Here is a 10000-nt window from a genome sequence, read left to right on the forward strand (position 1 = left end):
CCGGGGCCCGGGGAGGCTCTCCCCAGCCTGGCTAGGGTTCAGAAGGTGGGACCGGACCCGGGGCTTGAACTCCATCTGGCCAGGCCCCGAGGGTGCTAGAGCCCCCTGTCCCGCGGGCCACCAGTGGGTCCGGGCGCTGGGGACGGGGCTCCACCGGGGCCCGGGGAGGCTCTCCCCAGCCTGGCTAGGGTTCGGAAGGTTGGGACCTGACCCGTGGCTTGAACTCCATCTGGCCAGGCCCCGAGGGTGCTGGAGCCCCCTGTCCCGCAGGCCACCAGTGGGTCCGGGCGCTGGGGACGGGGCTCCACCGGGGCCCGGGGAGGCTCTCCCCAGCCTGGCTAGGGTTCGGAAGGTGGGACCGGACCCGGGGCTTGAACTCCATCTGGCCAGGCCCCGAGGGTGCTGGAGCCCCCTGTCCCGCAGGCCACCAGTGGGTCCGGGCGCTGGGGACGGGGCTCCACCGGTTCCCGGGGAGGCTCTCCCCAGCCTGGCTAGGGTTCGGAAGGTGGGACCGGACCCGGGGCTTGAACTCCATCTGGCCAGGCCCCGAGGGTGCTGGTACCCCTCCGTCCAGCAATCCGGCCGGGGGTCCGGGGCGCCCGGGACGGAGGGTCCACCGGGGGCCCAGGGGAGGCTCTCCCCGGCCCGGCCTAGGGTTCGGAAAGCCGGGACTGGGGCCGGGGACCGGGCCCGGGGCTTGAGCCCCGTCCGGCAGGGCCCAGTGGTGCGGGAATCCCCCCTCCGTCCTGCAAGCCGGCCGGGGGTCGGAGGCGCCCGGGACGGAGGGTCCATCAGGGCCCGGGGAGGCCTGAAGCCCCGGAGCCCTGCAGCCCCAGAGACCTGCAGCTTTGCAGCCCCCGGAACCCTGCAGCCCCAGAGCCCTGCAGCTCCGGGGCAGGCAGATTGGCGTCATTTTGGTCCCGGCCATCTGGTCGCCCCTCTCGCCTCGGCCATCTGGTCGCCCTGGAAGTCATGATGAGGTGCCATTCGCCTCCCGGATCCCAGCCAGGGCTCCAGGAGGTCGGGTTCTTTCGCGCCTTGGGTCCCCTCTGTCACCTCGTGTGCACAGATTGCAAGAAAGTCAGGTAATTTCCCTCCGGATTACTAGGGACAGGGTACGCCCGGACACCCCTCCAAGGTTGGTGGTTCTCTGCTAGGGGGACCAGATGGGCTATGCCTGGGTAACACCTCCCTAGGCCACCCGGGGCTTCCTTCCTCCAGGCCAACGGCTTGTCAAATTGCCCAGGACGGGCTCCATGGCTCTTGGGCAGTCGTCCCCCGGGCGTCCGGGGCTCCATCCCTGCCGACGGCATGGAAAAGTGCCCGGGACGGGCTCCATACGTCCCGGGCAGTCCTCCCCCGGGCGTCCGGGGCACCCATCTCCAGGAGGCCAACAGCATGGCAAAGTACCCGGGACGGGCTCCATGGGTCCCGGGCAGTCCTCCCCCAGGCATCCGGGGCTTCCATCTCCAGGCCAACGGCAGGTCAAAGTGCCCAGGACGGGCTCCACGGGTCCCTGGCAGTCCTCCCCCACCGGGCGTCCGGGGCTCCCTTCCCCAGGCCAACGGCATGCCAGAGTGCCCAGGACGGGCTCCACGAGTCCCGGGCGTCCGGGGCTCCCTTCCCCGGGACACCGGCTTGTCAGAGTGCCCATGACGGGCTCCACGGGTCCCGGGTATCTGGGACTCCCTTCCCTGGGCAAACGGCATGCCGGAGTTCCCAGGACAGGCTCCACGGGTCCCGGGCGTCCGGGGCTCCCTTCCCCGGTCCGACGGCTTGTCAGAGTGCCCAGGACGGGCTCCACGGCTCCCGGGCGTCCGGGGTTCCCTTCCCCGGGTCAGCGGCATGTCAGAGTGCCCAGGACGAGTTCCACGGGTCCCGGGCAGTCCTCCCCCGGGCGTCCGGGGCTCCCTTCCCCGGGCCGTCGGCAGGTCAGAGTGCCCAGGACGGGCTCCATGGGTCCCGGACAGTCCTCCCCCCGGGCGTCCGGGGCTCCCTTCCCCGGGCAGACGGCAGGTCAGAGTGCCCAGGACGGGCTCCACGGGTCCCGGGCAGTCCTCCCCCCGGGCGTCCGGCGCTCCCTTCTCCAGGCCGATGGCAGGTCAGAGTGACCAGGACGGGCTCCACGGGTCCCGGGCAGTCCTCTCCCGGGCGTACGTGGTTGTCCGACAGATTCGGGCAGATGTGCTTTTACGAACCGGATCGGAATCGGCCCAAATAATAATAATAATAATAATAATCCACATTTGTAAGGCGCACAATCACCCGTAAGGGTCTCTAGACGCTAGGGGCCGTTGGGAAGATTAAGCAAGCTATTGCCCAGAGTCACATGGTGCTGGGCTAATCTGCCGCCGGTGCCGGGGATCGAACCGTGATCCCCAGATTCCAGAGTCAGCCGCCCTAGCCGCGGCGCCAGCTATTTCCCAGAGTCACGTGGTGCTGGGCTAATCTGCGGCCGGTGCCGGGGATCGAACCCTGATCTCTGGGATGCTCGAGGGTTACTACGCGCTCTACAAAAACCTTAAATAAAAAAATCTCCAGATTCCGGAGTCAGCCGCCCTAGCCGCGGCGCCAGCTATTTCCCAGAGTCACCTGGTGCTGGGCTAATCTGCGGCCGGTGCCGGGGATCGAACCGTGATCTCCAGATTCCGGAGTCAGCCTCCCTAGCCGCGGCGCCAGCTATTTCCCAGAGTCACGTGGTGCTGGGCTAATCTGCGGCCGGTGCCGGGGATCGAACCCTGATCTCTGGGATGCTCGAGGGTTACTACGCGCTCTACAAAAACCTTAAATAAAAAAATCTCCAGATTCCGGAGTCAGCCTCCCTAGCCGCGGCGCCAGCTATTTCCCAGAGTCACCTGGTGCTGGGCTAATCTGCCGCCGGTGCCGGGGATCGAACCGTGATCCCCAGATGGGGATATCCCAAAAATCTGGCATGGATACGGCCCGCCAGGACTGGTTTGGGCACCCCTGATATAGAGGCAGTCAACGCGAAATCTGCTGGGTTCGATTCCGATCCGTGTCAGAAGGACCGTAGGGCTTGGGAGTCCGTACAACAGGGGTGCCCAAACCTGTCCTGGCGGGCCGTATCCATGCCAGATTTTTGGGATATCCCCATCTGGTGATCACGGTTCGATCCCCGGCGCCGGCGGCAGATCAGAGTGCCCAGGACGGGGTCCATGTGACCCGGGCAGTCCTATCCCCTGGGTGTACGTGGTTGTCCGACATGTCGGTCGTATTTGCTTTTACGTACCGGATCGGAATCGGCCCCCATAAAATCGTACGTAAAGTATATAGCAAATCAACCTGAAATCTGCTGGGTCAGAAAGGGCTCGATTCCGATCCGTGTCGGAAGGTTAGGAGTCCGTACGAATTTGTCGGGACGGCATGGCAGAGTGCCCGGGACGGGCTCCATGCGTCCCGGGCATTCGTCCCCCGGGCGTCCGGGGCTACATCCAGGCTGACGGTATGGCAGAGTGCCCGGGTCGGGCTCCATGGTTTTCACGGTGGTCCTCCCCTGGGTGTCAGGGGGCTCCTGGCCGACGGCATGGAAAAGTACCCAGGACGGGCTCCATGCGTCCCGGGCATTTGTCCCCCGGGCGTCCGGGGCTCCATCCAGGCCGACGGCATGGCAGAGTGCCCGGGTCGGGCTCCATGGTTTCCAGGGTGGTCCTCCCCAGGGTGTCGGGGCGCTCCATGCCAAAGGCATGGAAAAGTGCCCAGGACGGGCTCCATGCGTCCCGGGCATTTGTCCCCCGGGCGTCCGGGGCTCCATCCAGGCCGACGGCATGGCAGAGTGCCCGGGTCGGGCTCCATGGCTTTCACGGTGGTCCTCCCCTGGGTGTCTGGGGGCTCCAGGCCGAAGGCATGGAAAAGTGCCCAGGACGGGCTCCATGCATCCCGGGCACGGGCACGGGGACGGGGACAGGGTCTGGAGAGTCCAGGCGGCTTCACTTCCGTGTCCAGCCATCTGATCGCCCAGATTCCCTCGGCCATCTGGTCGCCCGGATCCCCTCGGGCATCTGGTCGCCCGCAACGCTTTCCTATGGGGCGACCAGATGGCCGAACTTCCCTGGAAGTCCCGATGAGGTGCCATTCGCCGCCCGGATCCCAGCGAGGGCTCCAGGAGGTTGGGTACATTCGCGCCTTGGGTCCCCTCTGTCACCTCGCGTGCACAGATTACAAGAAAAGGGGGTCATTTTCCTCCGGATTACTAGGGAGAAGGGTACGCCCGGACACCCCTCCGAGGCTGGTGGTTCTCTGCCATGGGGACCAGATGGGCTACGCCTGGGCAACACCTCCCTAGGCCACCCGGGGCTTCCTTCCTCCAGGCCAACTGCATGTCAAATTGCCCAGGACGGGCTCCATGGCTCCTGGGCAGTCGTCCCCCGGGCGTCCGGGGCTCCATCCAGGCTGACGGCATTGAAAAGTGCCCAGGACGGGCTCCATGCGTCCCGGGCATTCGTCCCCTGGGCGTCCGGGGCTCCATCTAGGCTGACGGTATGGCAGAGTGCCCGGGTCGGGCTCCATGGTTTTCACGGTGGTCCTCCCCTGGGTGTCTGGGGGCTCCAGGCCGAAGGCATGGAAAAGTGCCCAGGACGGGCTCCATGCGTCCCGGGCATTCGTCCCCCGGGCGTCCGGGGCACCCATCTCCATGAGGCCAACGGCATTGGCAAAGTACCCAGGACGGGCTCCATGGGTCCCGGGCAGACCTCCCCCCGGGCGTCCGGGGCTCCCACCTCCAGGCCGACGGAATGTCAAAGTACCCAGGACGGGCTCCATGGGTCCCGGGCAGCTTCCCCCGGGGCGTCCGGGGCACCCACCTCCAGGCCGACGGCATGTCAAAGTACCCAGGACGGGCTCCACGGGTCCCGGGCATTCCTCCCCCAGGTCGTCCGGGCCCTAGAGCTCCGGTGGTCCAACCTGCGCCTGAGGCCCAGCCGGGGTCCAAGAGCCCTGCCTTGCGTGGGCAGGCAGTCAGGAACCCTACCGCGAAGGCTTGGGATGGATGGGGAGCTGGGAGTCCTTTCGATCCCGGCCCTCTGGTCGCCCGCGATGCTTTCCAATGGGGCGACCAGATGGCCGGGCTTCCCTGGAAGTCCCGATGAGGTGCCATTCGGCTCCTGGATCCCAGCTAGGGCTCCATGAGGTCAGGTTCTTTTACGCCTTGGGTCCCCTCTGTCACCTCGCGTGCACGGATTGCAAGAAAGGGGGGTAATTTCCCTCCGGATTACTAGGGGCAGGGTACGCCCGGACACCTCTCCAGGGCTGGTGGTTCTCTGCCCGGGGGACCAGATGAGATATGCCTGGGCAACACCTCTCCCGGGCGTCTGGGGGCTCCATTCTCCGGGCCAACGGCATGGCTCAATGCCCAGGACGGGCTCCACGTGTCCCGGACAGACCTCCCCTGGGCGTCCGGGGCACCCATCTCCATGAGGCCAACGGGATGGCAAAGTACCCGGGAAGGGCTCCACGGGTCCCGGGCAGCCTTCCCCCGGGCGTCCGGGGCTCCCACCTTTAGGCCGACGGCATGTCACACTGCCCAGGACGGGCTCCATGGGCCCCGGACAGACCTCCCCCGGGCGTCCGGGGCACCCATCTCCAGGAGGCCAACGGGATGGCAAAGTACCCGGGAAGGGCTCCACGGGTCCCGGGCAGCCTTCCCCCGCTCGTCCGGGGCTCCCACCTCCAGGCCGACGGCATGTCACCGTGCCCAGGACGGGCCCCATGGGCCCCGGACAGCCCTCCCCCCGGGCGTTCGGGGCACATATCTCCAGGAGGCCAACGGCGTTGCAAAGTACCCGGAAAGGACTCCACGGGTACCGGGCAGTCCTCCCCCCGGGCGTCCGGGGCACCCATCTCCATGAGGCCAACGGCATTGGCAAAGTACCCGGGAGGGGCTCCACGGGTCCCGGGCAGGCCTCCCCCGGGCGTCCAGGGCACCCACCTCAAGGCCGACGGCATGTAAAAGTGCCCAGGACGGGCTCCATGGGTCCCGGGCAGCCCACCCCCGGGCATCCGGGGCACCCATCTCCAGGAGGCCAACGGCGTTGCAAAGTACCCGGGAAGGGCTCCACGGGTACCGGGCAGTCCTCCCCCGGGCGTCCGGGGGCTCCCTTCTCCAGGCCGACGGCATGGTTCAATGCCCAGGACGGGACGTCAAGTGGCCAGGACGGGCTCCATGCGTCCCGGGCATTCGTCCCGGGACGGGGACGGGGTGGGGAAGAGTCCAGGCGGCTTCACCTCCATGCCCAGCCATCTGGTCGCCCGGATTCCCTCGGCCATCTGGTCGCCCGGATCCTCTCGGGCATCTGGTCGCCCGCAACGCTTTCCTATGGGGGGGACCAGATGGCCGAACTTCCCTGGAAGTCTTAATGAGGTGCCATTCGCCTCCCGGATCCCAGCGAGGGCTCCATGAGGTCGGGTTCTTTCACGCCTTGGGTCCCCTCTGTCACCTCGCGTGCACAGATTGCAAGAAAGGGGGGTAATTTGCCTCCGGATTACTATGGGGCAGGGTATGCCCGGACACCCCTCCAGGGTTGGTGGTTCTCTGCCATGGGGACCAGATGGGATATGCCTGGGCAACACCTCCCTAGGCCACCCGGAGCTTCCTTCCTCCAGGCCAACTGCATGTCAAATTGCCCAGGACGGGCTCCATGGCTCTTGGGCAGTCGTCCCCCGGGCGTCCGGTGCTCCATCCAGGCCGACGGCATGGCAGAGTGCCCGGGACAGGCTCCATGCGTCCCGGGCCTTCGCCCCCCCGGGCGTCCGGGGCTCCATCCAGGCTGACGGCATGGCAGAGTGCCCAGGACGGGCTCCACGGGCCCCGGTCATCCGGGGCACCCTTCCCCGGGCCAGCGGCATGTCAGAGTGCCCAGGACCAGTTCCACGGGTCCCGGGCAGTCCTCCCCCGGGCGTCCGGGGCTCCCTTCCCCGGGCCAAAGCATTTCAGAGTGCCCAGGACGGGCTCCACGGGTTCCGGGCGTCCAGGTCTCCCTTCCCCGGGCCAACGGCTTGTCAGAGTGCCCAGGACGGTCTCCACGGGCCCCGGGCGTCCGGGGCACCCTTCCCCGGGCCAGCGGCATGTCAGAGTGCCCAGGACGAGTTCCACGGGTCCCGGGCAGTCCTCCCCCCCGGGTGTCCGGGGCTCCCTTCCCCGGGCCAAAGCATTTCAGAGTGCCCAGGACGGGCTCCACGGGTCCCGGACGTCCGGGGCTCCCTTCCCCGGGCCAACGGCATACAGGAGTGCCCAGGACGGGCTCCACGGGTCCCGGACGTCCGGGGCTCCCTTCCCCGGGCCAACGGCATACAGGAGTGCCCAGGACGGGCTCCACAGGTCCCGGTCGTCTGGGGCTCCCTTCCCCGGGCCAACGGCTTGTCAGAGTGCCAAGGACGGGCTCCACGGGTCCCGGTCGTCTGGGGTCCCTCCCCCGGGCCAACAGCAGGTCAGAGTGCCCAGGACGGGCTCCACGGGTCCCGGGCAGCCCACCCCCCGGGCGTTCGGGGCACCCATCTCCAGGAGGCCAACGGCGTTGCAAAGTACCCGGGAAGGGCTCCACGGGTACCGGGCAGTCCTCCCCCGGGCGTCCGGGGCTCCCTTCTCCAGGCCAACGGCATGGTTCAATGCCCAGGACGGGCTCCATGGGTCCGGGGAGGCGTCCCATGCGCCTCCGGGCTTGGGAGCCCCGGCTGGGTCCAGGGGCCCGGGCGGGCCCCGGGTCGGGTGCTCCGGCCCTGGTCCCTGTCTCCCAGCCTACCGCACTGCCAAGGGCCTAGGAATGGGTTCCGTTGTTCCCGGGGAGCCTCCCCTTGCTTGGCTGGGTTCAGGAGCAGTGGCTAGGGCCCCTGAGGGCCCGGGGAGGGCGGCCTCCCCACCCCGGGCTCTGTCCTTGGTCCTGCTGCGTGGCAGGGTGCCCGGGACGGGGTCCGGAGGGACCGGGGAGGCGTCCCATGCACCTCCGGGCTTGGGAGCCCCGGCTCGGTCCAGGGGCCCGGGCGGGCCCCGGGTCGGGTGCTCCGGCCCTGGTCCCTGTCTCCCAGCCTACCGCACTGCCAAGGGCCTAGGAATGGGTTCCGTTGTTCCCGGGGAGCCTCCCCTTGCTTGGCTGGGTTCAGGAGCAGTGGCTAGGGCCCCTGAGGGCCCGGGGAGGGCGGCCTCCCCACCCCGGGCTCTGTCCTTGGTCCTGCTGCATGGCAGGGTGCCCGGGACGGGGTCCGGAGGGACTGGGGAGGCGTCCCATGCACCTCCGGGCTTGGGAGCCCCGGCTGGGTCCAGGGGCCTGGCCGGGCCCCGGGTCGGGTGCTCCGGCCCAGGGCCCTGTCTCCCAGCCTGCCGCACTGCCAATGGCCCGGGAAGGGGTTCCGATGTGCCCGGGGAGCCTCCCCTTGCTTGGCTGGGTTCAGGAGCAGTGGCTAGGGCCCCTGAGGGCCCGGGGAGGGCGGCCTCCCCACCCCGGGCTCTGTCCTTGGTCCTGCTGCGTGGCAGGGTGCCCGGGACGGGGTCCGGAGGGACCGGGGAGGCGTCCCATGCACCTCCGGGCTTGGGAGCCCCGGCTGCGTCCAGGGGCCCGGCCGGGCCCCGGGTCGGGTGCTCCGGCCCTGGGCCCTGTCTCCCAGCCTGCCGCACTGCCAAGGGCCCGGGAAGGGGTTCCGATGTGCCCGGGGAGCCTCCCCTTGCTTGGCTGGGTTCAGGAGCAGTGGCTAGGGCCCCTGAGGGCCCGGGGAGGGTGGCCTCCCCACCCCGGGCTCTGTCCTTGGTCCTGCTGCGTGGCAGGGTGCCCGGGACGGGGTCTGGAGGGACCGGGGAGGCGTCCCATGCGCCTCCGGGCTTGGGAGCCCCGGCTGGGTCCAGGGGCCCGGGCGGGCCCCGGGTCGGGTGCTCCGGCCCTGGGCCCTGTCTCCCAGCCTGCCGCACGGCCAAGGGCCCGGGAAAGGGTTCCGATGTGCCCGGGGAGCCTCCCCTTGCTTGGCTGGGTTCAGGAGCAGTGGCTAGGGCCCCTGAGGGCCCGGGGAGGGCGGCCTCCCCACCCCGGGCTCTGTCCTTGGTCCTGCTGCGTGGCAGGGTGCCCGGGACGGGGTCCGGAGGGACCGGGGAGGCGTCCCATGCGCCTCCGGGCTTGGGAGCCCCGGCTGGGTCCAGGGGCCCGGGCGGGCCCCGGGTCGGGTGCTCAGGCCCTGGGCCCTGTCTCCCAGCCTGCCGCACTGCCAAGGGCCCGGAAAGGGGTTCCGATGTGCCCGGGGAGCCTCCCCTTGCTTGTCTGTGTTCAGGAGCTCCATCCGGGGCCCCTGAGGGCCCCGGGGAGGGTGGCCTCCCCACCCCGGGCTCCGTCCTGGGTCCTGCCGCGGGGCAGGGTGCCCGGGACGGGGTCCGGCGGGCCCGGGGAGGCTTCCCCTGTGCCTCCGGGCCTGGGAGCCCCGGCTGGGTCCAGGGGCCCGGTCGGGGCCCCGGGTCGGGCGCTCCGGCCCTGGGCCCGGTCCCCCGGGCTGCCGCTCCACCCAGGGCCCAGGACAGGGGTCCGTCGGTCCCTTGCAGGCCTCCCCTGCTTGTCAAGGTGTAAGCGGGCCCCGGGTCGGAGGGCCCGCCGGCCCCTGGCAGCCTCCATGGCTGTGGCCCGGCTGGGGCCCCGGGCCTCCGGCCCGCCATGCCCCGGGCGCCCGCTCCCTCCTTCGTGGGGGCACGGGGCGACCGGATGGCGTCCCTTTCGTGCCCGGCCATCTGGTCGCCCGGATCCCCTCGGCCATCTGGTCTCCCGGATCCCCTCGGCCATCTGGTCTCCAGGATCCCCTCGGCCATCTGGTCTCCCGGATCGCCTCGGCCATCTGGTCGCCCGCAATGCTTTCCAATGGGGGCGACCAGATGGCCGAACTTCCCTGGAAGTCCCGATGAGGTGCCATTTGCCTCCCGGATCCCAGCGAGGGCTCCAGGAGGTCGGGTACTTTTGCGCCTTGGGTCCCCTCTGTCACCTCTAGTGCACGGATTACAAGAAAGGGGGGTAATTTTCCT

This window comes from Lissotriton helveticus, chromosome 5_1, assembly GCF_964261635.1.
Source record: "Lissotriton helveticus chromosome 5_1, aLisHel1.1, whole genome shotgun sequence".
NCBI lineage: Eukaryota > Metazoa > Chordata > Amphibia > Caudata > Salamandridae > Lissotriton > Lissotriton helveticus.